This window comes from Triturus cristatus, chromosome 9 (genome assembly GCF_964204655.1).
Source record: "Triturus cristatus chromosome 9, aTriCri1.1, whole genome shotgun sequence".
NCBI lineage: Eukaryota > Metazoa > Chordata > Amphibia > Caudata > Salamandridae > Triturus > Triturus cristatus.
Window position 1 is genome coordinate 1,011,853,792 of NC_140592.1, and position 27,472 is coordinate 1,011,881,263.

At 45.1% G+C, this 27,472-nt stretch overlaps 1 protein-coding gene and 1 pseudogene across 3 annotated transcripts in view; both read right to left on the reverse strand.

Annotated features, from left to right (window-relative positions):
* TMEM63C (transmembrane protein 63C) overlaps positions 1–27,472 on the reverse strand; it is a 537,448-nt gene that overhangs the window by 309,391 nt on the left and 200,585 nt on the right. The gene's annotated exons all lie outside the window — the stretch shown is intronic.
* LOC146799217 (carnitine O-acetyltransferase pseudogene) lies at positions 4,786–8,392 on the reverse strand (annotated as a pseudogene). The gene has a single exon (XR_014968870.1). The product of XR_014968870.1 is annotated as a carnitine O-acetyltransferase pseudogene (transcript).

Genomic DNA, 27,472 nt, shown 5'->3' on the forward strand with positions numbered 1-27,472 from the left:
CACCTTACATTGGGAATGATCCATCTGACTCAGCAGTTTCCCAAATATCTCTTTTCCTGAACAACAATGATAACAATTTAGGTCTTCCTCCACACAAATTAAAGATTTCATCCTGGACCTCATCATCAGCAGTAGAGACCTCATTAAACGCCTCATTCCAATACCAGTGGACTTGTCCGACCACTTCTTGATCTCTACCTTCCTCCTCTGTACAAAAAACCTCCTCTTGCAGCCAACACAAGAAACTTAGAGCTTGAAAAGAATCCATGTTAAGTACCAAAATAAAAACAAAATTCTTGCAAACACAAACCGACAATACAAACCTAGTGGATAACTACAATGCGACCTCGACTCACGTAGCTAACTAGCTTGCTTCACTAAAACTCAAAAAAATGCACAGCCCCTCCTCAGCACAATGGTTATCTAAACAACTTTTAGAGGAGCGAAGCATGCTCAGAACCATTGAACGCTTATGGCAACAAAGGTCTCAAAGGACTCCCTAGAAGCTTTTTGATGTAAGCACAGTGATTTCAAACACCATATCCTCCAAGTCAAAGTAGAATTCTTCAGGAGAGAAATCGCGCTGGCCAAAAACAAACTCAAAACACACTTTCACATGGTCAGGGAGTCTACCTCCCCTCGGCCTCTACTCAGTCCCCCTAACAACAAATAAACTTGCGACAATCTCTTTAACTTCTTCTCCAGCAAGATAAAATTGAGCTATCGGTCCCAAAATCTGTGCTCAAGCTTCTGCCAGAAGCACTGCCATGCAAATCCAAAGAAACATGGTCTAACTTCGAACTGGTAACCAAACCTACACTAAAAAGCATGACCCAAGCTATCAAACCCTTGTCTCATTTTGCTGAGGTCATCACTGCAAAAACTATTTTAAAAAAACATGGCCACATCCATAATCCCATTCCTTATCTAAATAATCAACTCCTCCCTAAGCGAAGGTGCAGTACCTGACTGCCTTCAAGCAGGCCGGATCAACCGCCAGAGCTTAGTTTGTGAAAGAATAAGTGCTGGTGCCTGAAGCTCTGCTCAGAAGCAAGCAGCCGGTGCAAATAGGAGGTCAGCCCTCAAAATACCAAGGCTGCTTAGTCTTGAATTGACCTCACGCATCTTTAATCCCCAACCAGACACTTCTTGCCCCTTTCTCTAACACTTCAGGGTCCTGCTTGCTCTCTTTGTGACGGTTTTCAGTCTCTATTTTTCTCCTTCTTTCCCCTCTTTTCTTCGTGGGTAAGGTCAGATGAAGAAAAATAAGTGCTGGTCCCCAAAAATGAGTGCTGGTGGGTTCCACCAAGGGATTTCATTCAGAAAGCTTAATTAAACAATTTACATAGATAACTTTGTAGTTAAGCCCCAAGTGGTGACTAACTCATGAACAATCTGTACCTCAATTAGCTCACTTTCATATCGATAAATCAACAGTAAACAATTTCAAAAACGGGTGTGAATTTCTCAAATGATAAACTCATTTTCTTCTTCACACAAAACTTACAGTGCAGTCAATGCTATAGAAAGCGTGCAGCAATCACAATACTTCAGCAGACCCTATTTGCCTCTATTAGCTCTCCTCTTCACCATCCGCCAGCACCATTAGCCATCCAAGATCACAAAGGCGTTACAGTCAAACTTGAGCTGGTTCCCAACATAAGCACACTTCTCTTCATGGAACAGCAACACACAACTTCTTTCTGTTCTTAGCCAGTATCATGTGTATGCTCTACCAGGTCACCTCAATCTCCAGTTGGATTGAAACTCTTCTACCTCCAAGCAAATGAAATCCATTGACTTTCGCCAGCAGAAAGCAAAATGGTGCAATCCTGACCTACCTGCAAGATGATTCAACAAGGTTGACACAGCTGCTATCGAAAGTCCTTCACCCTTGTCTGCTAACCATGTGCACATTGGTCAATTACTGATGACTTGTTCTAGTAATTTGGTATCAAAGTCGAGACACAGTCACTCTCAACAAATTTTCCTTGTTCCTCACATTTTCCTGCTTGTGTACCCACCCCAATCGGTTTATGTTGAGTTTTAATGATTCATACCCTGTTGCACCAATAAAATGGAAAGACATCTGTTACTTCATGGGGGTGAAAGAAGTCATCCACCATTTAGTTCCTGTTTTAGGAACTCCTCTGGGATAGTCCCATGAGTGTAGAGTGAACTCCTAGTCTCCAATACGTGCAGTTCAGGGTTCATATGTGTTCAGTTCTCTGCTTCCTCCCCTTACAACCACAGCAATGACTACCAATCTTTCTAAACTTTCCGAAAAGGTATCTTGGAAAGGATAAGAAAGTGCTATTGGACTGGACTATTGTTGATGCTCAAAACAATGGTGGAGCGAACTCTGAAACGTACAGGGATAGACAGAAATCACCTGTCCTAGTGGGAAGGGAGGGAATTGTCAAGTTAATTGGTTAGCGTTGAACCTCTGCTATGAATAGTAGGTTGTGACAGGGGTTGAATAGGTTAACAAGCATTTACAATGCAATGGTCTCGGCATTGGTAAAGTTAGAGCTATTGGCATTGCTCATGACATTATTTTTGTTTATGTTTTTGTTTTTAAAACATTTAAAGAAATGGCATTGTTATATACAATGTCAATAGCTTAATCACTCTCAAATGCGAGACCTATTGCATTTGCACCCACACACAGAGCCACCTACACACACACTGATTAAGCTATTGACATTGTAAACAACAATGCCGTTTCTCTACATGTTTTAAAAACAAAAACAAACAAAAATAATGTCATGAGCAATGCCAATAGCTCTAACTTTACCAATGCAGAGACCATTGCATTGTAAATGCTTGTTTTAGTCTGTAAGCACTATTTTCTTGAATGGGGGGGGGGGGGCTGCATGTGGCCTATATAGAAGCAGAGGCCTAGTGAAGCTGTGAGGGGACAGCTGCAACCTGTGGTCACACCGACCGTTTATATACTCACATCTTTAAACCAAAGTGTTATTACCCCAGCGTTACCTATGTTACCCACTTTGACGGATGAAAGGCTGAGTCTGCCCTGCAATAATTGCAATTTGTGACTTGTAGTCAGTGTCACATATGCACTATACTCTCAGCTGAAAAGTATGATTGAGGGACTCTGGTATGGACTTTCTCCTGAGAAGTGTTACACTCAGCCCCAGCAGCCTGCCAGCACGCACACGCCCTTCCTGGGCAGGCCAGAGAATTGGTCACTCTACTCCCATTCAGAATCTTGGCCTCTCTGCTGAGATTTCACATGTCCCACGGCTACTAAGCCCATCCCCCATGTCATGTTTCGTCCAATCGAGACTTTTTAGCCAACTGAACATTGCATTGTGGGAAATGTGTGTGCGCGTGTTTTTTTTTTGTTGTTGTTTTTTTAAAGAAAACAGTTATGAGCACCGCAGCATGCAAAGTGCTGCTGGCTGTAGCAAAGACAGAGTGAAAGTGCCTCTCAAGAGACGGGGCCTCTTGGCAGCGATACTACAGAGTTCGGCCGCACCCCAATCATCCCCCCCCCTCCCTCCGGGGCTGGCCGAGAACTTTGCCAGGGCCGGTTTGAGTTCCCAGTCCGGCCCTGTGCAGCACTGGTGCCCTCGGGGCCTGTTTCACCCTCGCTACAGGCAACCCTGACTCTGGGATCTCCCTGCACATATTTAACCCATTCTGTACACGGTCGACTATTCCGTGTTCTCTTCGATCTGCCTCACACAGCTTGCCGCAGTACCGAGATTCCGGAGGGTTAGCAATGGTGGGCTGGGCTCTCTTTTTCGGTTCGACCAGCAAATAACGGAATCAGCTTCCGCTGTCAGTCCGGGTTAATTCTCAAGACTTAATCTTCAGAAAAGCCCTAAAAATCAACTTTTCCTCCTCTCACAAGTGGGGCGTCTATGGGAGTGCGTCTGCAGATTTACCCCCGTGACATTTCATGGAGTACCTATCCCCTTCAGAAATCTTTCATTCATTCATTCAGTCTTCCTTCTCACTCTTTGATTAATTTGTTAGATGTCGAGTCACTCAATACAGAGAGCCAGAAATCGAAGCATTCGGGCAAACCTACAACCTGTGAAGATGTTAATTTTTTTATTAATTTTATAAATCCCCCAAAACGTTCTGGAGGCAAAATTATGGTTTTCGCAGTCTCGCTTACCTGTTTGAGTGCCCGAGAGACATAACCTGCGCAAAATAATCAAACCTACAGCAAACAAAATATATAATACTTCTACAATGAGTCAATGACAAAACTGAACTCCATATGCATGCAATCATACATAAGAATTAAGTGAAACTTCGGTTGTTAGCATGTCTCCCCCCATTTTAGTGCATTCGGCCTCCCGAGCAAAGACTTTTTTCTAACGTATATTGTGGACTCCATCCTCTGTATTGCCTAACAGCAGTTTAAAAACCGCCAGGCGCGTTTCCTCTCCTGGACTTACCTTAAGAAAGCGCTGATCGGGCTCCACCTCTTACGGGTTACACTTGCTACGTTTGGACCTTCCCGGTACCCGTAACTCTGTATCAACCACTAGAGCAAGTGCTCTGCTTGGCCATGCAAGAAATGAGACAGTTCATGCTGTATGTCGTATTACCCTGACAACCTGCGTGCCTCGCTTTAGCCAGTAGGAGTTCTCCAAAAGACACGGCGAGACGAGGCCCGGCCCAGACATAAGAAAGCGAGGTAGCCATCTTGGAACGCTTGTTATATGATTACATTTACAGAGAAACGTCAATTGAGGCTATGGAAATAGGAGAGTATTTTTTAAATAATCGCATAACACTTTAATATTTAGATGTATTATATTTACTTCAAAATAACAGCGCCATGTTTAGCTAGTTTATAACTTAGTGTACAGTATTATTAATTGTATACGATGGCGACGTCTGGGGCCCAAAAGTGGACCCAAATTATTATTTTGCTGATTCCATAGCTTCCAGACCAGCTGCGTGGCGTCTGTTTTCGTCGCACGTTTGTGCTCTCGAAGACCGCCCCAGCAAAATATTTGCACGCTCTTTATTCATTGGACACAATTTACAATTGCGACATAGTTAAAAGTTTTCAATGAATGGAAAGGAAATTCAGCATCATTCAAACACACGACAGGCATCAAAGAGAGAAATTCATATTTCCCGTAAAAGGGCACATCAAGAGAACAGCCACAAGTTTAAAGTTTAATTGCATCGTGATATCATTTTAATAAAGGGGAGAGGACGCCATGAACACCACCGCCTTTCTCCGAGGCAGAGCAGAAATGCCTCAGAGAAACGCAGCGTCCTTTTCGGATTCGGGGGCGTGTTTTGCTGTTATCTCCTCCAGCCATTGGCTGGAGGAGATAATTAGACTTTCTGCAAAAAACACGCCCCCCGATCTGAAAAGGACGGGGCATGATCGGAGTGACGGGACCTCTTCTCCAATGGCTGGCCAGCATTGAAGAGGCCAGCCAATGGAGAACAGGGGCGGGTTCAAGCCCCTCTTCTCCAAGTCATTAAATCTCGGATCGAGACTGCGCAAGCGCAGCCTTCGAGCCGAGACCTGAAAATCAAGCACTGTTGGCAATATTAAGATGTCAACAGCTTCCATAAATTGTGAGATGGAGGACACAGTAGGGGAGATGTAGCAAGGACATGCCAATTGTGAGACAAAGAGAGAGAGCCCTTTGTGTGACAGAGGAGTACAACATGGCGAAGAAAGCTTTAAGGCATAAGAAAAGAGGACAAGTGTCCATGACAGACCAGACCATAATAAGGGACAGGAGGTGTCCCTCTGATGTGGATCAGTAAGCTTTGGGTATTAGGATACACATATCCCTGTCTGCATGTCATGGACTAGAGTGAGCAGCTGGGGATGGAGGGTGACAATCCAGCCTGCTGTGCACAAGACGTTATGATGCCACAAGAGGAGCAATTAGGTGTACCATCCCCACCTTTTTTAATGTGAAAACAGGCTGTTCAGTCTCTCGCCAAGGACAAAAAGCTTACCAAAAAACAGGTAAGGACATTTTTACATCTCTCCAATCCACTACCTCAGTTTGAGACCTCACTTCTGCCAGTGATATTTGTAGCACTTACTCTTGCAGGTGTCTTTGAGAGTAGAACAATAGTAGTCAGTCTCGATATCAGCTCGGAAGAGAGAGAGCCAATGCAGGTTAGAAGGCTGTTGACAGCCTCTTGTTTCTGGGCCTAAGGAAGTGCTTGGATTTCAGGTCCAACATCCTACAGAGGACCCAAAAGGTTCGATGAACAGAGACAGCCTCCCAGTCAGCGCTGTAAGATGCGACACCCAGATAGGTATGCCTTGCCTAAGGAGTGGGTGTACTAGGACCATTTGGGGGTAGCAGAAGGTTCTTCATGTCATCGAGCGCTTTCTCCAAGCCCCGTGCCAGCTTTGCTGCATTGGTGTCATCGCAACAGTTGAAGGCAGAGACAGAAAAGTTGACATGCTCCGGGCGGGGGTTGTAGCACACGGCATAGCCGTCTGGCACCAAAGGCCCATAACACATGACGCAGTCTGTCCTGGCAGCCACCTGACCCGCTGAGATCATCCAGTGATTGGCCACTGCATAGGATGTGTCCATAAAGATTTCAGGCACCCGCGACCCTTCCTCAATGGCTTGCAGCTTCAGGCCCAGCAGGTGCCTATCAATGGCTTGGCCCTGAAGAGCCTGGTCCGTGTATGCACTGTGGGCGTGATTAGCTTTCTGTATCAAGGCCAGCTTCTCTTGTGCCTGTCTGCTAGGGTCATCTATAGCCTGGACCATCTCTAGCGCCTCTTGACTCGCTGAACGTATGGTTTCTGTGCGCCCCAGGTGAAACATGCGTAGCGAGGCGGTCTCACAGGTAGCGTTCAAGCAGCCGTACATCCTGTGGTAGGCAAGCTGCAAGCCCATCTGCAGGAAGGAATCTGTGCTCAGTCCATTCTTCTTGGGAAGATTCTTGCCAAAGCCACGATAGGTGAAGCAGATGATGTCCAAGTCATTGATGAGTATGTCAAGGTTTTGCTTAGCATGTTCAATGTCCCTCTTTATTTCCGGGGTGATATAGAAGTATAGCTTCTTGGGCATCGGCAGTCGCGTCATAGGGGATCGTACGGAGTGTGGGCCTTTACAGTATTCCAGGACGTGATCGAGTATGGTGGCAACAGGTGGACCTTCAGCAGTGGCTGCCTCGTATATCAGCCCACAGGAGCCATCTTCGCCCACAATGAACTGCAGGGTCTTGTCAAACCAGCGGTTACCACTGTTGGAGTAGCTGCCACCGCCGTGCAGCATCTGGGCTGCCATGCCACTGGAGTATTTGCCCTCAGCCATCTTGAGCACAGAGGCGTCAAGGCACACGGTGAAGATACTTCGCTGGATGGCGCGTACAGAGTCCTGGTTCAGTTTGTCTTTCATCAGGGTGGTGTATGCCTGGCCCCAGGTGCGACGATGGTCGCTTGTCAGTATTCCCAGAGGTTCTTTGTCAGTCTTCCAGGAGTTGTTACGGATCTGTAGTAACTGTAGCTCGATCTGATCGACTGTGAGCGGAGTTCCATCGCTGTTGTATACATCCAGCTGAAAAAACTGGTAGTTGCGTACTACGGTGACATGCGTGGGAGGCCGGCGGGGACAGAGCAGCACGCTGTCATGTTTGGGTCCCGGAACACGGCAGGAAGAAAATATCTTGTTGTACTGGTCCAAGCAGAGGGGACGGCCTCGCATGTACTCTGCCAGCAGAGTGTGCCGGTCCACCTTGGCCTTGAAATCCAACGTCCCGGCGATGAGCCTTGCAGCAAACCTGAGCTGTCCTCGCCACGTGTTGTAATCCTGCTTGGGTAACACTACCGCCGGACTGGAGTGCACAGCAAGGGGTAGCCGACTCTCAAGATACTGGGACTGCTGCCACCACTCAGTCAGCCAATTCTCCATCTTGGAGGCTCGCCTCTCCAGCTTTGCCTGCAGCGCCTGTCCAACCCCACCCAGGCGACGGAACTCTTCCACCATATTCCGGGTCTGCTCCAGCTCCTCTGGGCTCACCAGTGGCTCCAGAGCGCGAAGATAGCGGTCCATGGTCTGGGTCAGCGGTGGTACCGGCTGCCGCGGCAGGGGAAAAGTGCTGTATAGGCGGCATTGGTGGAGAGAAACTTGACATAGTGGCAAGGTCAGCTGGTTACAGGTCAGTAGCATGCGGGAGGCTGGGCTGCTGAGCCGTGGTATCCACATCCTGGAGGGCTCCCAGGAACGCCGGGCCGCCCTAAACACAGCGTGCAACAGACGGAGCGAGCAGCGCCCTGTGCCGGAAGCCAGGGCTTCCCCGCTGCTGCCTCCCCGCGTCAAGCCTGGGGTGCACAAAAAAAAATAAAACTTTTAGGGAGGTTTAGTTAACGTTGAACTCTGACCCGGGCGCAGTCCGTAGAGCACTTCCGGGGCCGAGGAGGGGGCAGGTCGGCCACACCCCGTGGGCAGGCCGGCCACACCCCGTGGGCCGGCCGTAGCCTGCCTGCTGCCTCCTTAAAGCAGGCTGCTATGGGAGTGAGGACGAGGGGAAGGAGAGACGGGGAGGGGGAGCCCGGTGTAGGAAAGAAGCGGTAGAACATAGGAAAGAAAGAATGGACAGGAGCGGGTGGGAGAGGGCAGGGTGCAAGGCTGTGGGGTAAGGGGATGTGACTCGTGCATTGGGGATAAACATAAGAGGGTACATAGAATATATTAATAGAACACAATGACCGAGGTTGATGAATAGCCAGGGGCTCTATACATTTGTGTGACCAGACATAAGGGTCAATTATTACTCTTCTTTCATCGTCCTGAAGATGGTCTAACATGGTCTATCTGCCACCAAGACCGAAACGTCGATAAGCTCATCGGTTTCCCTCAGAGATTTACCACTCAAGGAATTGTTTTCTGTTTGTTTGACTCATTTTCCATTGTTATTATTCTAGAATAGATGTTGACACTAATGACTTGAAGGGTTCAACTTCCTTCTATGATTCATCAACCTCAGTCATTGTGTTCTATAAGTATATTCTATGTACCCTCTTTTGTTTACTCACATTAAACGAGTTTATAATTTGAGAAATTCACACCTGTGTTTGAAATTGTTTACTGTTGATTTATCGATATGAAAGTGAGCTAATTGACGTACAGATTGTTCATGAGTTAGTCACCACTTGGGGCTTAACTACAAAGTTATCTATGTAAATTGTTTAATTAAGCTTTCTGAATGAAATCCCTTGTAGGCACAGTTACCTATTTATAGTTATATTTCCAAAGCCTCCAAGGGTAGATTGGGTTTCCCCACTTTCCTTTTACGGCGGGTTCCACCGGCAACCACTGGTTCAAATTAAGCACTGATCACATCACTTTTGAAGAAAGCAGATGCAGATCCCCACTAATCTCAACAACCTCTGCCCTATTACAAATCTTCCTTTCCTAGTAAACCCTAGGATATCTGCATGGATCCCCCGCTCAACAAGAAAAACAACCTCCTTGATGACCACCAATCCTGCTTCAGACCCAGCTACTGCACTGAGACCTCTATGCTAAAAATAATCCATGACGCTCTCCGCATGATAAAGGAGACTCCTGTCTTCTACTTCTACTCAACTTATCCTCAGCATATGACACAGAAAATCATTCACCCCTTCTAATAATCCCAGAAGATTGCATGAATGGGTATTACAGGTACTGTACTGAACTGAACTAGCTCGAATCTTACCTATCCAATCTCACCCAACAGGTCAAGATCTCAAACTCTCTTCACCCTCAGCACCACGAGTACCAAAAGGCTCAATCTTCTCTCCAACATTATTCAATCTTTATATGGAAGCCCTCTGCTCCCGTCTGGACAATGCAACAACCTCTTCATCTCTACCCGGATGACACCTATCCATAGCTAAGACTCTCCTCTCCCCACAGATCTTATGCATCAGTCAAAATATCTTGTGGAGCTCCAACTATGGATGTCGCACCACCACCTGAAACACCGCTCTCAGGAGGCCGAGTTCCTGCTGTTCTCTTCTCCACATTGCAACCAACCCACAAACTCCTGGAATAGCCCCCTTAAATCTTCTTGGCTGTACCTCTCTACTTGCAGACCAGGCTAAATCTCTAACCTTTACACTTGACACCAAACTGAATCTGTGCGCCCATATCAATGCTATTGCAAAGAGCACCCAATTCCAAATAAAGCTTTTGAAATGATCAAACCACTGATCTCCGCCAATGACTTCAAAACCAAAGTTCAATCTTCGGTCCTCTCTAAACTGGGCTATGGCAACTCTGAATTTACAGGCACTCTTAGTCTGCACCTTGCCCCCCTGGTCTCTGGCAGAAGACATTGTAGCCACATCACACCTGCCTCGACCACACTCAACTGGCTCCCCCATTGAAGTAAGGATTACCTTCAAAGTGGCCTGCATCATTCACAAAACCCTACATAAAGGCTCACTGGACTATCTCACAAATAAACTAACCATTTCAGGTGGCCCCCATTCCCTCAGAAGTTCAAACTCACTGCATCCGACAACTCCTACCTTCAAAAAATGATGAACTCTGAAGCAATCCTTCTCAAGTGCCGCCCACAAGATCTGGAACACCATCCCACTTGCCTCAAGGACAATCCCCCGTATCTCCATCAAAAAGGAACTGAAAACCCTACCCCTACAACATTTCCCAACCCAACATCTGTTCCTGAACTGCTAACTTCTAATGGATGCTTAATGACCTCAATTAATAAGACTCTAAACTCGTATTATTGGATAAATTCCACTGTTACTCTGGAATTGTAATGTTCCAATTAATTTTGTAAAGCTTTCTAATACCCCTCTGGGTCTGGTTTACGCTATATAAGACTGTAAATAAATAAATAAATAAAATGATAGCTTTCAGTTTTATGATATTTTCTTTCACATTTCCGTCTGTATTTATCCATATTTGTGTGTTCTTATTTGACTGGTGTTTATCCATGCTTCTGTTTCTTCCTGTGAAAATATGAACTTGGACCCAGTTTATTTACCAAATTATTTTACTGAAAGATGCATAGACTTGCTTCGACCTCTGCGTGGCATTAGCACACTACGTTGTCATGTGCAATATAAAAAATACACTTCAGTACTAGCCTTCTGCACAGCCACACATCTGGAGCTACTAAAGCTTCATTTGGAAATCTTATTCACTTTAAGCCTCTGTGGTATAATGCATTTTTACCTAGAGTGCACACTGGAAAGTGTACTGAAGCATAGATATAAAGCGGGTTCCCCAAAAATAATCAATTTGACAAGGTTGGCAAGCTGGATTGAAACTTAGATTTTTTAGATCAGAGGTCTCCAACTTGGACACTCAACAACAACTTTTCTCTGAGAACTACTGATGCTAATCCACAGCCGTCCTTTTTAACACCAGTCAGAATTGTTTTAATTCACAAAATGATGGTAACGAGAATGACACTGCTATTTGTTTTGTAAGGAAAACATGCGTCTCTGAGGATCAAATGTATTTAAAGACACGGATTTCGGAATGTCATATCCATATTTGCTCATACAAATAACTTAAAATAGCATTGTGATTTAGTTCAGCAGCACTTTTTCACCCAACAGGAGTCCCTTTTCACTTAGTAGGTGCTTCCCTGTTAGACGAACATGTAATGTTGTTGACTTTTCTACCCGGCCATTTTATGGCATTTTGCTTTCAGCCAGTCTGCTTCTCGGTGTGGTGCAAATTACACTACCCACAACTAATTTTTGATGCCACTCACATCTGTGCCACAGGTGCTTTTTGATCTGGGCACTGTGTGGAAAGATGCACTGAACTCAGAAGCTGTGGTAAACGTGATAGTTTTGCCTCCAGAAGGAAGAATACAATCTCAGAACAGTCACTAAAAGCAATATCCTCCTCGTCATTGGAGGCTTGTGGGCTGCTGGTATTGCCCTGCAGCAACTCCAGGAGCCAGTTTGAACAAAGAGTAATCTATCAGCCTCTTGGTTCAGGACAATTGTTTGGCATTATGGTCTTCCTGGCCATGTAAAATGATAACCTTGGGCCAGCATACTGATGAGTTTTCATCAATGCTAAATCTTAGAAAAATAATACCACCAGCTGGCAAAAATAAGACACCTTTTCATTTATGTCCTAAACTGACTAGGCCAACGCATTATATCTACCTCATTAGAATTCGAAGTCTTTGCTGAATCCATGTTTGTCTTTAACATTGGCTATCTCAAAGAATGTAAGAATCTTCACAAAACTTTCCAAACAAGCATTTGCAATGCGATAGGTCTCGCATTTACGCAAGTTTAAGCTATTGGCATTGTAAATGACAATGCGTCTTATTTATGTTTTAAAAATCAAAACATAGAAAGGCATTGTCATTTACAATGCAAATAGCTCAGACTCACGTAAATGCAAGACCTATTGCAAATGGAAGGATGCACGGACAGCGGGAGGGAGGGCGGGGGGTTGGGGAGGAGAGAAGGCACGCCAACAGGAGGGAGGGCAGGGGTAATGAAGGCAAGGACAACGGTAGGGAGGGCGTGGTTGTAAAGAAGGCACCAAAGCACGTTGTGCCTGCAGTAAGAGAAACTGGATAAAGAAAATAGCGCTCCCAGTCTAAATAACACGTACTGTGTAACAACCGAAGTAAAGGGTCTAGTCGTGACAAATGAAGAGGAGGCAGAACTTAGGAGGGACTAACAAGCCTATTTACAAATCAGAAGCCAGCATTTAGGACAATGACACAAGCCACTGCCAAATATGGGAGGAGAGTGGGCGGGCTTCTATTCCCTACACCACTACAGCAGATTGCCAGAGCGGCGCATGCACGCTGGCTCAGGCTCGACCTAAAAATATCATCTACACTCGGCTCCTCCCTGGTAAGTTTCGGGGTGATCCGTCAAGCAGTGAAAAGGGGGGGGGGTGGGGGGGTCTGCATGCAATTTCTATGGAAAAAAAATTAACGATCCAGAAAAAAATGCCTGAACAGAATATCGAAATTGGCAGAATGCGAAAATATTGATCCACAAAGTGTGCTTTTTGTGGTTTAAACCTGTTCAGCCATTTTATAGAAAACAAGGTTTGAAAAATAGCATACCTGTTTTCACGGGTCTCCCATAGGGAAAACCAAAACACCCATTCTGATTGGCTGGTACCATGGCTCTCTGGCAGGACAGAGTAATTTGATTGGGCACTCCAACATGAAGAAAAATCTTGCGGCTGCCATCACAGGACTTGAGGACTCAGAAGAGGGGGCAGGGTTTTGAGCCCACCATGTACCCAAGGAGACTCTACTCCCTTCCCACAAAACACTAACAAAGGCTTGTAAAGCTGACACTCATGTCCTATGGAGGATGTAAACCCCTGATGAGCATCAGCTTGCAGAGGGAACACACAAACAGAAACCCCCTTCTGTGTTTATGTTTCCAGTCGTCTTCTTTCACATGAGACTATTTGGGGAGAGCCAATATTGAGACATGTTGGCACCGTGTGTTTTGGCAATTTTGTGACTGTTATTGTTTGAACCAGTAAACTTGTTGACAAACACCCAATAAATCACTTAACTGTATTGTTGTATGATGAATCGTGCTTGAAATGAGCAGGATGTACAAAGTAAAACAGTGCCCCTTGGCATGTGCTAATGACAATCCAAAAGGTAATTTCACGGTTCCCACGGTCCAGGGCTGCTCACCTCTGAACAAATAACCCGGCTCTCCTCGCTGCTCTTCAGTGTTTGAGTTAGGCCATGATTAACGAATGGTCTGTGCAACTGAGTTATACTGGCCTATTCCAACGCATGGGTAGAGCATCATGTGTGTCAGTGTTGCAGGCGGTGAATAAAAAGTCAAAAGAGGGAGAAGAGTAATATACAACATGCATTGGTAAAGCCAATAGGTCGTTCTTTGGCTGTTAACATTTTCGTTTTGTCAATGCTCGTCTTTCTTGCCATGGCGTCTGCAAACCTTGACTGCTGGGAAGTTGCCAGACACTGGTCTATCCCAAAAATGACTAAAAGCCAAAATATTTTTTTAGCCTCGAAAAGCACATGCTGCCATAGTTGTCCCTGGAACAAAAGGGAACTGCTTTGAGTTTTGGCTCTGCTGCCCCATGTGAAAGAACAGAATGCTGTTGATCTCAGTAAAGATAGCCGATGGCTGTAGAGGGCTGACTCATCCACCCATGCTGTGTGCTGCTGTGGACTAAAAAAATGCGAGTGATAACAGATCAATAGATGAAGAGGGTTGGCTGACCACCTGTATAATTAAGTATAATATACATATAATTTTGTTAAAATGAAAAGGTCTTGACTAACTACAAACCTAAAAAAAACAGGAAACCAGGGACGAGAAAGAACCTACCATTCTGTGGGATATAAAAACAGGATGTGTAGGGTGGTGGAAGAACGAGACGTGAGGTGAATCTAAAGTAGACTGCCTTGGCATGCAGCTTCCGCGGCATCAGGCAGCAGAGCAGTGGGTTCCCAAGACACACCCTGGGTCCCGCAGTTCTAATTTTGTGTTACTTAATTCACTCCTAATTAATTCCAAACTATCAAAAGTCCTTCAAAGGGATTCCATGAGAAAGATGCAGGGCTCCATGCACACTTGTAGGAGGTAACCATCCGTGGTGTTTTCATTGGATTGCTCTCGGCGGTGCAGCCAGCGGCAGCTCCTCCTCTAAGGCGGAGGAGCGTTGCCCCACTGCTTTTTAGCAGTGAAATACAGAGAAAATAAAATCATATTAAACTCACGTTTTTATCGTTTTATTTTCTCCTACCTTCGTAGCTTCAGGGGCGTAACACAGGCCCCCGCAGCCCCTGCGGTGCGTGGGGGCCCCAAGCTCCAGGGGGCCCCCTCAGCACAGCACTCGGGCGGCAGAGCTCTTGATTGAGCCCGGAGGGGGCCCCTCCACGCCCCTTGCAGGGAGGCCCCCTCGAACTTTCTTACACCAGTGCGTAGCTTTGTGTGAGGGGGGCAGGGGAGGAGTGGTAGCACCCTCCTAAGTGCGAAATGAATGCTTGGCCGGCCCTCTAGAGCCGCCCAAATCAGTCTTGCGCACTTTGCATGTTCTCCATGCAAGCTGCATTACAGCCTGCATGGAGAACATGCCCAAGCTCCCAGTCAGTGTATGAGCGCTGAAACACAGAGCATAGACCAATCATAACGCTGCAAAGGCAGCATTGTGATTGGCTGACCGGGAGCCTGGGTGTGCTTCCTGTTCAGGTCAGCGAGAAAGACTGCGAAGGAGAGACGCGGCAAGGAAGCAGCGGGAAGGTACATTTGTTATTTTATTTTTTGCTGCCCGCTTCCCCGGCGTCCTAATGCCCCCGCCCCCTACCTCTGATCCGTGCTGGCCGCCGCTGGGTACAGTAGAAGTCACCAGACTGAAAGTTTAATGCTCTTCGTCTTTATCACCCCTGTGCCACTACCCACGTGCCCCATCACCTTCAAATACAACAGCCAGTGTTTACGGAGCACAAAACGTAAATGAAGAAAAAAAAATCTGTAGGTGGTGACACAGCCTGGGGAAGCGAGTAACACGATGTCCAGTTAACGTGAAGGCCGAGAAATTCCTTGCAGAATAGGTGCTCAGCATGTTTGACTTCATTCCCCATACATCCATCTGCACCTCCTTTCTGAGCTCCAGCTGTATGTTGCAGACATATATGGTGCTATACTAGTGACTGCAGTAGAAACACTCTGCTCCTATAAGGAGGTCCGAAATATGCATGTTATGTTCAGTCTCGAGCCAAGGGTTGAAAGAGGCTGGTTCAATAATGATAATGGTTGAAAGGGGAGACACAAAGCCTACCCTATGCTTATTGCAAGCAATAAGCCTGGATAACAGTTGTGCTGTCAAAACCCAGACCTAGTGTATTTGGGTGTGCAAAAGTAGTGGTACAACTAGTAGAAAATTGATGGTACTGCTGCATCTTCATGTTTCACCTGCGAGGGCACGTCATGGCCTTTGGGTCTAGTTCTGGAAGCTACCCTACAATTTTGTGTCCATTTCTGAAGTCACCATCTGGAAGTATTGGCTCTCATGTTGGGGGCCTCCTCTGAAGTATTACATTCAATTCTGGAGGCCACATCTGCAGTACTGTGTCCAGCAGTGGAGGGGTCTCCGTCAGAGATGTGCACAGATGTGGAAAATCTCAAGTCCAGGCCGCAGTCCGGAGACAGTGATCCAAACTGATTTGCGCCACAGACTGCTTGAGGAAGTTTAAAACTGGATGGCCTCCAGCAAAGATGGAAGGAACGTACGATTCAGGCCATTCGCCCTTCTCTGAGGATACAGCCCTGGGATCCAGCCATTTTCCTTAATGAAAGTTGCTTCAGACAGTCTCAGCAGAGAACATTCCCATCCTCGGGCTCCTGCCAAAGTCACCTCGAAGCCAACACTGCCAGAGGTTCCCTCATGCAGCACTTACTGCTTCTTTGGATTCTTCTCTTGGGTTCTGGTTTCTTCAATACTTGCCGCGCACTCCGTTTTACTGTGTCAGAAAAACATGATGTGTGCCTCAGTTACTTGTCCGTCTGCATTACCGCGCAGGGAGAACATGCACATCAGCTGGGGGCAGAATGAGCCAACACTGCTATGGGTGCTGTTGGAATTTGCATAAGTGACGTGAAGGTCGAGGCAGCCATTTCATGAACTTTGTCCCAGATATTCGTGGTGCTGAAAGCACATGCATTTCAAAGAATTCTTGGGGAAGGAGGAGTGAGGAGCAGAAGTGACGGCCCGGGGAGGGCGATTGGCTTAGAAATAGTTGCTTTAGCCTCATGTCCCGCTATTACAGCAGAATGTTTGGAGATGAACTTAAGGGGACTGTGTGGGAATCTATTTGGGATCCCTAATGTGGCTGGATCATCACAGATGGTGTCACAAACGAGGACCAAGCATACTAAGACAGAACGGTTGTTTTTTAAGTCTTGTCTACAAAAATCTTTAAAGGTCTGTAAGCAGACCTGTTCTTTCCAGTACACTTAGGGCCTGATTAGGAGTTCAGCTGACCACAGGACCGCCAAACCCATGTGGCAGGCGACCACCGCCACACTGCGGGACCACCCGCAGTATTATGACTGCGGTGGTCGGTCCACCACAGGATTGCTGTGACCACCAGGGATCCAGGATCTTGCGGCGTTCACGCAGCGGCCAGAGGCAGAAATATGCTGGCAGTGCTGCAGCGGCACTGCCAAGCATATTTTGAGTTGCCTCACCACCACCCTTTTCATGGCCACAGGGCCCAGGGAGTGCATGCGGGGGGCACATGTAGTCCCCCTCCTCTGTATTTGCACCCCCACTTCCTGCACAGGGTGGCATGTATGTCATACCATGCAGGAAGGTGCAGTCGGCGGTCTGACTGTGGCGGTCTGCATCATAGACTCTTCTGTGAGCTTTGCAGACCGCCGCAGTCAGACCACCGATAACCTTGGATTTAACTCCTGATCTGGTGGGCATCCACACCACAGGTTTGGCAGCCCTACAGCGGATGGTGGAGGACCGCAGCCGCGGTAGGATAGCCAAACTCTTAATCAGCCTCCTAGTGTGGGCTTTGGGTTAGCAGTTGCTCTTGATTGGATGGCTGTGTTGTCAAGCACACTCACCTGATGCAGATTCATTCGCTTTCCTCCCTAGTCTTGTGTTTGTCCTGCTAGTAACGTTTCAGCCTCATAGTGTTCTAATTAGGTGAGCTGTACCCTTCCAGTGCAAACTTGAGTTTATTTTTTTTATTTTGGCTAAGCACTCCATGAGATTACATGTGTTTCCTTGCTCTCCCCTCCTTTATTGCACCCCCACCCCCACTATTGGCTGTACCAATGTTGGTTTACATTTGCTTTGTGTGGTGGCGCGTTGCTGTTGGACCAACAGAGGGGACTTTCTTTGCACGAGGAAGTGCCTGCACAATGGTAGCACACAACCCCTATAGCAGAGAATATTGAATAAAGTACTCTTTTATTCATATCTGTTCTATCCAAGATGGAACAATCTTGCTTTGTACTGGGTTGCGAGTGTTGGCTGGTATACAGCAACCTTGGCCCTTACAGGCTTCGTCTCTGTGCTCTATCTAGGAGTTGCCCACTGGGTCAGTTTAGTGTATCAGTCAAGGGTGCACGCTTTCTCTCTTAGTAGGTTAATCTGTGTTGACAAATGTGATGTTTGGTAGTTAGGTGTGGCAGGCACTGCCTTGGGTGCCTGCTGCTTGGGTTTTTATAGTATTGGAAGATACTCTGTTTGGCAGCATGTAAGGAAGCACAGTGTGCTTTCCATTTCAAAGCATTATAAGCAACTCTGTGTTACTGAATGTATGGACTTTAAAACAAGCAATTTCATAACAGGCCATATAATGTACAGTCATCTGCAAAAGCTATGTGCATAAGTGCAATCTATTATTTAGTGAGTTTTATCTCTTATTCTAAGTGATGTGCATTCCGAAATGTGGTCATGGTGTTTACAATTCACATTGTGGGTGACCTAAAGCCTGTCCCTATGGCCACCCTATGCTTTCCCATTAAAGCCAACAGAGTGGACACACAAAGGTTGAGGTGCACCCGCCCAGTGCTGAGTGGCTGCAGGACGTCGTCACCAGCACTTTGAGGATCGAGGGTTATTTTTTCTTTATGAGACTATCAAACAATGACAAATGGAGAAAACAGGGATGAAAAAGAACTTGCAAGAGTGAGATTAAAAAACAGGAAGTGGAGGGTGATGGAAAAAACTTCGTAAAGGGAGGGGGGGGGTAGGAGAAGTGCACCTAAAAAACTAACGCCATGCTTTTTTTCACCTTCATTTTTCAAATTAAGAACTGCAGAGGCTACTTACATCTTTAGCAAGTTCTCCTGTTCAATCGTGTTCTTTCGATCTACCTGTCCTGCCATTTTCCACCCTCACTCCCAGAAACCTCTCAACATCAGAACATTTAAAACAGGGATACTTTGAGGGATAGATTAAATCTGTCTTTGAAAAAAGAAATGCATTCTATTAAAATGACATACTCCGGTCTCGACATCCTAACTATCCGGGGCTTTAAGTAGGCGGGTCCCTCCAAACCTCACACCCCGTAATAATTAAAAACAGATATTGAAACCAGCCCTTAATTTATGAAAAAAAGTGGGTCAGCGCCCAGAAGCCCATGATCAGTGCAATTAAATGCTGGCACACCAAATACAAAGGCTGGCAGTGTAAAATCCAAATCATAATCTTTAACCCACTACCGAACACTCTGTACATGTCTGACAGAATGACCATAAGGGGAGTGATTGAGACACTCTGAAGGTCACTGACCCTTCCAAAGGCCTGAATAATGTTTAATTAACACCTCATAAATTTAGAATTCAAACATTTTCCATATGAATTATTTACAACAAAAGCATTGTTGTTACTCGTTCATCTTAAACAACTAACAACCAATTGACAAAGCCAATAGTTCTGGTTAGTTTTAGGTGTATGTCAGCTGTTGTGTTATATATATATATGGATAAAATTACAATAATCTCAGAGTAACCAAAATACTGGCCGGGAAGCATACTATGGGAATCACAGAAATGTAGTGAAATGTTTAAGCCACAACTTTAATTACACAGGCCAATCCATTTTTTGAGAGCCTCCACTTTTTCATCCCATTTAAAGCCCTGTAACTATCCCTCCTAAATTGGGACAAATGGGCCAGCCACTGTCCCTCTACTACAAATCTGCCCTTGCTCTCACTCCTTCCCTACCACCATAACTCAGTGTTTATCCTATAACTATCCTCTTCGTTTCTCATTCTTCGCTTTTCTATCTTTCCTGCCCTTCATCCAGCCTGTCCCTCTCTCATCTCACTTGTTCGATGTAGTGTGGTCGGCCGTCCCTCCTATGATGGCCGTAGTCGGCTCTGCTGCTCTCAGTGTTATCTTAAGGATCTCTGGAGTCCTGGACAAGATGCATTTTGGGTGGCCGTGTTCCGAACAAGATGCATTTTGGGTGACCGTGTTCCGAACAAGTTTTAATTTGTATTATCCATCTTTTTATTAATTCAATCCTGCACAGTGACAAATAATATTGAATGAACAATTAAACTTGTAATAACGGTGTCACACAACAACAGATTGCCTAGTGCTCTAAAAATCCATAAAATGACAGTGGGTAGATCGAGATGGAGTAAGAGGTAGAGGTAGCCAGAAAAAAGGGGGAAAGGTTAAGATAGAGAGGCAGACATAGGTGAGACAGCAAGAGAGAAAAGGTCACCTTCCCAGGGGGTCCTGGGCAACTGCCCACCCCTTATAAAATTAAATTATATATGTCTGTTTGATGTTGAAAATTAAATAAAAATACTCATGGTTTACACTGTTTTTGGAGCTGCCTCTCCTTTTGCCTGTAGGATGAAGATATATTTATATATAGCCCCCCTCCCTAAGTCTTTAAAGGCCCAGGGGGATCCCATCCCCTGGGGAGGTCCCCCTACCCTTTTTAATAAAATACAGCCCAGGGAAAAGGCCTGGGGAGGGGGGCTATGCATACCCCCCCTCTTTTTTTGTCAAATTTGGATGTGTGGGATAGGGTCCCTGGGGCCCAGTGAGACTCTGGGAGGGGCCACCTGTGGCTCCACTCCCCTTCTTCATTGAATTTAGCCTCAGGTGATGGGGTCTCTGGGGCTTAATGAGGCTCGGGGAGTGGGGCCACATGGCCAACCCTCCTCTTTTAATGGGATTCGGCCCCAGGGATGGGATCCTCTGAGACAAATATTATTTGGGGATGGGAGCTGCACGCCCCCTTCCCCTAATTTTTATGTTTTGGCCCTGGGAGATGAGGTATCTGCAGCCCGAAGGCCAATCCTATACCAAGCATGCCAAAGACTGCGCGCGGTGTGGGGTTGGCTGCCTGCTGGGGGGGGGGGGGGGGGGGGTTGGCTTTATGTATGGTCATAAAATATTATTGTACATAAAAATTAAAAAAAATACACTGAAAAAACGAAAGGTTAAAGTAACGTTATAGTTAGGTGAAATGTTTGTTAACAATGTAATGTTTTAAACTCTAAAAGGTAAAAGCTTTCAAGTAATCATAACTCGAGCCTTAAGACAACTATTACTTGCACCCTCGCCATGCACTGTTAATTCCTCCACATATTACATCACATCTTCTATGACATAAATATCACTGCAACATTTGCAATGAAGTTGAGGACCAAACTGTATCGCGGGGGCACAAGTTATAGACACCTTAGGGGACAAATTATAATTACTTGAGGTAACCAACTATAACTGGTGAATTTCTGTGCGTTTTTTATTTTACTTAAAACTTTAAGTTGTTACTAAATGTTTCACCTAACTGTAAAGTTACATTAACCTTGGTTTTTTCCCCCAGTGAATATATATTTTTTATATATCTCTATATACACACACACACACAAATCCTTTTTTCTTTCCATCTCTTTCACCACTGATTTTGCCCCCTATATTTTGCTCTCCTGAATTTTGACTCTCTATCACACTCTAGTCTTTGCTGACCCTGCACCTCTCCTCCTCACTTTTCATCTTACTCCCTTTCTTTCACACGGTCTCTGTCTCTCTTTGGCCTTAATGCCCTCCCACTATTCTTCTTGCTCCTCCTGTCTCCCCAAGAAAGGCCCAACCAGGCCACAATGTGATTTCCAATTACATAAACTGCAGAGGCCACCTCCAGCACCAGATGTCCCAGCAGGGGCGGGTAGAGGTGAAGGGGAAACATTGCAAAGATAAACAGCTTGCCCTCAAGGCCCACTCTTTGCAGCTGTTTGTATGGCTGAGTTATCTCCTAGGAGGGGTTATGGAAGGTCGGTGTGGACAGACATGATAATGTAGCCTCTACCCAGTGCTTAATTTGTGAAAGAAAAAGTGCTGGTACTAGCAGCTCTGCTCATAAAATGTTGGTGTGTGGAAAACAAAGGCTGGTGGCCTTTAATCCACTACCAGACACCCTTGCCTCTTTTTAGGTGGAGCCTGGGCAGCCCATGCGCTGCTCTGCGAGGCATGCTGTATTGAGGTAGGAACTTGAAACCCCGCTCACATTTTTAATTGGCTTGTGTCATTGTCCACTGTAAACTGTGGCTGTTCAATGGTCAAAACTCTTAGTAGTCCCTCCTTAGTACTGCCTTGTCTCATTATGTAATCTCCCATGGCAACACCCCCTGTCACGTGTGTTGTTGGTTGGTAGGCTTTAATTACAGCCTCCGAGCACTATTTTCTCAAATAGTATTGTCGGACACGCTCTTTCCGAACGCTTGTAAAAATGTTTAAGAGCATGCATTTGCAATGCAATAGGTCTCTCATTTGTAAGGTGTTTAAGTTATTGGTACTGTAAAGGACAATGCCTTTTATTTATCCATTTTAAAAACAACACATAAATAAAAGGCATTGTCATTTACAATGCCAACAGCTCAAACTCTCATAAATGCGAGACCTATTGCATTGCAAATGCTTGTTCTTACTCTTGCAGGTGTCCTGCTTTCTCCTTTTGTGACAGGTTTTCCGTCTTTCTCTTCTTCAATCTTTCCGATCAGTGCTCTTGCATATCTGGTGCGTGGAAAAAAGTGCCAGTACCCCCCATTGGCAACCGTCCACTCAAATTTAGCACTGCTTCCACCATAACAGAATGCCAGAGTTAATAAGGTAAAATGCTGCAAACAGACCTTGCACCAATGCGGAAACTAAAGGTGCAGGCAGACCTTGCACCAACACAGAGCACAAATGCACAATTCTGCAGACATTGGTTCCAAGAACGCTGCAGACAGAGCTTGCACTAATGAAGAACACGGTCTACAGAAAGAGCTTTCATCAGTACACAATGCTGCCAAAAGATTCTATAGATGGAAAATGTTGGTGAGATACATATTTGTGATATATATGGGTCCCATTCCCACCCAGTAAAGAGAAAAAGCAAAATTATGTGGTCAAGGAAATGCAAATTATACAGGATATTATGCGATTAATGGCAAATTATGCAACGGATACTATGGAAGTCTCTATTTTTAAATGTTGACACATTCATAAAATGTACACGTTGATTAGGAATAATTTTGTCGTATAATGAAACACAGTAACAACATTTTATTAACATTGTCCACAATAAAAAAAATGGGTAAATCAAATAATGCAATTTACAGAAAACAAGTCTACATGTACACCCCTCATGTACACACGTGTTTTAATAAAAAGTGTTCCTCATTTATTCAGCACATTCCAAATCTCTTCCAAACGTTCTCTCCAATGTTGTCTTAACCCTGTGTTCACGGTATGGTACTGGAACATCGTTCTCATAATATCGCATAAAAAAAAAAAACGATTTTTTTTTATTAAAAACATTGCCCCATTGGGGTTAATAGAAAATCTATACCCATTGGGGCGCTATTTTTCTTAAACAATATTTAGGACAGAACATTTATGTCAGGCAATGTTTCTGATTAGGGTACTCTGACATACAAGTGTTCGAATTGTAATTCACATCTTTCATTAGAGCCCTGAAACACAATATGGAGGATTTCTAAATTATACATATATGAACTATATGAATGAAGACTTTGGATATTAAAAAGAGATGCAACAGGTTTAGAATTAAAAGTCCTTAAATAGATTCTACTTTGAGAATAGTGTTTATGATGAAAATCTGAATCTGTGAGAATAGTGAAATAAAACATTTTCCTGACAATTTAAAAAAATAAATAAAGGTGTCACCATGTATGAGCATAATGCGCTAATTTAATCTGGACGAATAATGGCCTGCCTCACCATGTCCTGGATACAATAATGTATTCACCCCCCCTGGATGAAGATAGTGCAACCTGATGCTTTGAAGAAACCTACAAGTGGTAAAAGTGCTCCTGCAGCAAACATGAGATAATACAATACCTCCTCCTCCCTTCTTCACTCGCCATGCCCCCTCCTTCGCCAGGGAAGGGAGGCCTGGGGTGCTCTTCAGAAGCCCTGCTTCGCCTGTCTTGTGTGTCAAGAACTGGAGTCAGCCATTTTACAGAGCGCTTCCAATTGCACAGCTCATTGGGTGGCTGATCTTTGAATGACGCCTCTAAGTGCACCGCTAACATGATCCTCTCAGCCTCATTAGCCTGCAGAGGGCGGCCGGGCAGCAGGCGAGCACGCTGCAGAGCACCGCTGTGCACTGGGAGACGCCGGCAGGTTTGTGGGCAACTGTTTGCTGCTCTGGACTAGGTCGAAATGATCATAAATCAAAATAAATAAATCAAAATTTATAGTTACCAAGTACATGGTTTGTGAGCAATATACATAAATTAGGGAGACAAACACAATCAGAATCAGGAAGATCTGGCGGGTTCAACTTAGTGCCACAGAGTGAATATCTTTTTGGATCAGACTAATTTGGGATCAGCATCGCAGGATCCGAGAGATTTGAGGTGAGGAGCCATCTGTTGGAGGCCGCACGGAAGACACAGGCCTTATGGAGTCTGTGGGACCCGGGGAAATACATTTCAGGGGAGTCTCTCTGGTTTGCAATCCAAAGAGCACCTCCTAATTCGAAAATATGTCCTCTGCAGGGAGAGGGGGTAAAAAAAAAACAGTGTATTTGGCGTCACCAAATGGTGTGGCCACTTTAGAAGCATGGTGAACGAGCAGGTCTGGCCTGCTCACATTCGTATTGAAATTTTTTTGTAACAGGAGCACAGGCGCACAAAAACCATGGGGCCTGGGGCAAAGAGCCCGGCTATTCTCCCCGTGATGGCCCTCCTGTGTAGGAGAGAACTGCCTGCTGGGTAAATGCAGCTCCTGTGTGCTCAGTGGGTTTCCAAGCACAATACTTAAGGAGGAGGGCGGAAGAAGCCCTGAATCTCTTGCAAACCTTCAAGGCTGCAACAACGAAAGCATCTACCGGTTTAACAAAACAAAAATAATAACCTCAGTCAGTCAGTGAAACACAAGAAGCTAAAACCTCGTCAAGGTCATGAAAACAACATTAAAAAAATCGAAATTCTATTTGCACGGCATCTATTATTGATCTCAGTACCAGGAAAGACTGGTTAGAAAGAAATAACCCTGGCAAGGACACTTTCTCAGCTTATTTTATTTCAATTGGGGATTTGTAAAGCACCACTAACCCCCTCCAGTTCTTTGAGTTATGCATGGGAACAGACATGAGGGAAGTGGTGAGCTGCATAGGCCATTTGCCGAACCTGGCCGATGAAAATCAGTCAATCATCGGGTAGGCATGCATCTTTGTTATCCAACATGGTGACAAAACCTTGAAGGAGTTTTCTGAGATACTTTGTGAAGAATGCAAAGATGGTCTTGGGCATCTTTAGACTCCTCAAGACCAGAACATTACAATGTAGAGGCTCTAGGAGGACCTTTCCAAAGTTTGGGTGCTTCTAGATGGCAGCAAGTGCCCAATCAAAGCAATTTGCTGTTTAGTTTTAAGCCCTTTAGCCGCCCAGAGTAGTGGACAGTTTTACAGGGATCTTCTAAGGCTTTCTACAATCAATGGCAGGCTGGATGGAAGCGGCTAGTGGGGGATGGAAATGTACCAGACATTCAGAGACAGAAATCTAGAAAACATCAAGAGGTTCGTCCAGATAACTTGCCAGGGGGCCTTATCATGGAAATGACATTAAAGTGGAGAGTTCCCACTTTATGTGCGCTACTCTTTTGCATACTGGCTCCATAAAGTGGGGGGACAAGTGAGAGATCACAATAAAGGGTGACTGAATAATTATGAGAGGGCCAATAAACTTCACTTAAAGAGTGTGGACAAAAAGGCCTGGTTCCAGGCAGGGCAACCTTCTCCAAACCCCCACTTCTTTCAATGTCTCAGGTCCCAGCTTGCCTCTCCTGTACTGCTTCACGCCTGCCATTAGGAGCCCACCCGTCCCCCACATGCCCTCTCTATTGCCGCTCAGTCATCCCCACAGTGACTGCTCAAGCACCGCGTCTCTTCTCATTTCATACCAACACAGGGAGGGCTGCAAGCCATCACTTGATTTTCTGACACAGAAAATGCTAGACTTCTGCAAGCTAGTGGGTTTAACGTCACCTCGAGGTGAGGTCAGGCAGCTTCTGCCCTTGTGAAGACCAAAGTTTCTCCTTCATGGAAAGAGCATTTAGGATTTCCCATCTAGAGAACTAACCTCAACCTCAACTATGGGGACAAGGCTGAGCTCAAATCGAAGGTGAATATTGAGGCCCTTGATGGAGGGTGATGACTTATGAAATGCTTGTAGCTTGAAGATAAATTAAAGGAAGACTACAGTTGCAGGTTAACGTATGAGAGGAGAAACTTCGCTTTTTAAAAAAAATGATTTTCAACCGGTTGTCAATAATAAGAGGTTAGACTGCCTTCAGCAGATGCCAGAGGAAGTGTGCTTCAGGTTATTACTCATGCCAAACAGAAATAATTAAAGCAAGTGCCACATCAACTACAATATACTATTTATTTTCTAGCACCTTTGGCTTTTCTGTTGAAACGGTAGAAACCTCTTACCAGCCTAAACCACAAACATGCTACATCTTGTAAACCTAGATTTATTTCAAGCATTTTAAAATGTTAAGAGTAATAGCAATACCAAATTGACAATCATTTCATAATAAAAATATTACAATTCTTCTCTTGAAACCATCAAATCTAATTGTTCATGAAATAGGTTTCTGCCACTTCAAGAGCTTCTCCCTCAAATCTACATCCAAAAGTTCCTAGCCAGCAAAGCATCTACATCACACCAAGGCTACTCATTATATACAATAATTAGTTCCAACAAGCATCCAAGACAACTCAAACTCATACAGCTGGCTAATGTAGGAAGTCTGCCTTTTGTGCATGGTCACCCCAGATGTTTTGCCATTTGCTGAACTGTGTGCACTTTGCACCTGCCTGTGCTCCTGCTTTACACATAGCTGAATTAGCACATTCCCAATTTATATATTTAATTTGCATACATGTTCCTAGTATATAGTACAAAATGTACACAGGGTCTTTAATTTAAATGTTACCAGTGAACTGCAGTCCCTATTGTGCCATCCACTACAGTGACAGTGTAAAACATAGCTTCAGGCATACCAGTGTAGCCTGCCTGTTGAAGTGTTATAACTGCAATTCGACCGGTCAAAATAAACCCTTTTGACAGGTAGAAACCTTCCTAAGGTTAGTACGTCTTTACGGTGACTAGCACCCAGTGGCAGACCTAGCAGCTTTATGTAGAGTACAGATTAAATATCCAATTTAATGGTGAAGTCTGATTTTCAATAAATGTTAAGAAAAAGTAACTTTTACAAAGTTACTTTGCCTGAAGTTCATGGAGGCCAGATTTGTATATTTTTTTTCCCATTTCTACCATTCAGTAATTATATTTGAATAGGTGTGGAAACACTGCAAAGTGTATCCCGGAGGCAAACAATAGGCTAGTTTGAATGGGCAGAGACGACTCATCTGAATCAGACAGAATTTGAAGAATGGGGTTTTGAGTATCCTTTTTGACATTACACAGTCGACCACTGCTTTAATGTCAAATCGTACTTGACAGGTCTGCTAGGCTT